Raw genomic sequence first — 1,211 nt, forward strand, 5'->3', positions numbered from 1 at the left:
AAAGGAAAAATTTGTAAAATCAAATCAGTTTGGGGATCTGGATCATCAGTTTTTTTTTTTTTTTTTTTTTTTTCCCCAACCTTCATTCGTTTGGCACTGACGACTTGTGGATATTCTTCTCAAACCAAAATGCTGAGATAGTGGCAGATCACAGCATGTGAAAAGCATAACATGCTATTTTTCCCCCACAGCTGAATCGATTTAATATTTCAGACGTCAACTTTAATAACTATGTCAAAACACACAGTCTCTGGTTTACCTTCCTGCCAGGCAGTAAATCAATTTATGTGCCTTGACTGAGGCCAAGGTGCGCCGAATGTGAAACGCAAACCTTTGTGCCAAAGGTGTTTCTCCTAAACTTCACGAAACTTGTCCTCTGCTACGACTTCTGGCAGACGTGCCTGAAATCCATCGCATCCGATTCTCACAGACGCAAACTAGCTGAAGTCAAACTGCGGCAGGACAACACGTCACGCAAGATCTCGCACAGGCGATGTGACAACTACGACACACCGTCAGGTGGGCAGAGTGATGCAACGCAGGCTGCTCAACTGGTTCCACGGGAGGCGTTCCTCCAGAGAAGTGCCGACACTCATTGAAATGACACAAGCTGTCTGCCTGTATAGTTCTGAGTCAGTCGAGCAGAAGGGCCCCTTTAGAAGGAGAGCGCTGCACTCGAAACACAGGCACAACAACGCAACACACAAGTGAAACCTCCAAGCAGCATCCCCCCACGCTGCATTGAAGGCTTACATTTTGAGAAAGCATCCCTCGGTCCTATTCACTTGTAGGTCCAAGTGGAGCTGCTCAGTGTAACATATCAGCATCGACAGTGCAGCGTGCGTGCTAATTAGAAACACAGCATGCAAGGTAAGGCAAATTTATCCGACCGAGTCATCTTAAAGCTTTTAGACATGGGCAAGTTTCGTTTATTGGGAAGAGAAGGGACGGAGGGGAGGGGGGAGAAAAAGCAACACTGCAAAAACAGATGGTAGCAAGAATTACATGTATTAGTTTCACCAAACATCAGTATTGGACTGATCAGGGTAACATTTATTCAATGTAAAAAAAAAAAAAATGTTGACCAAACTTTTATCATGTCTTGTATTTGTTTTATCTCTTATTCCAGTCATTAAAAAAAAAAAAAAAAAAAAAAAAAATTTAAAAAAAAACAAGAAGCATTTTTAAAGGAGTTTATATACTGAAAAACT

This window comes from Poecilia latipinna, unplaced genomic scaffold, assembly GCF_001443285.1.
Source record: "Poecilia latipinna isolate Pla-1442-1.1 unplaced genomic scaffold, P_latipinna-1.0 Scaffold2407, whole genome shotgun sequence".
In the NCBI taxonomy this organism is placed as follows: Eukaryota; Metazoa; Chordata; class Actinopteri; order Cyprinodontiformes; family Poeciliidae; genus Poecilia; species Poecilia latipinna.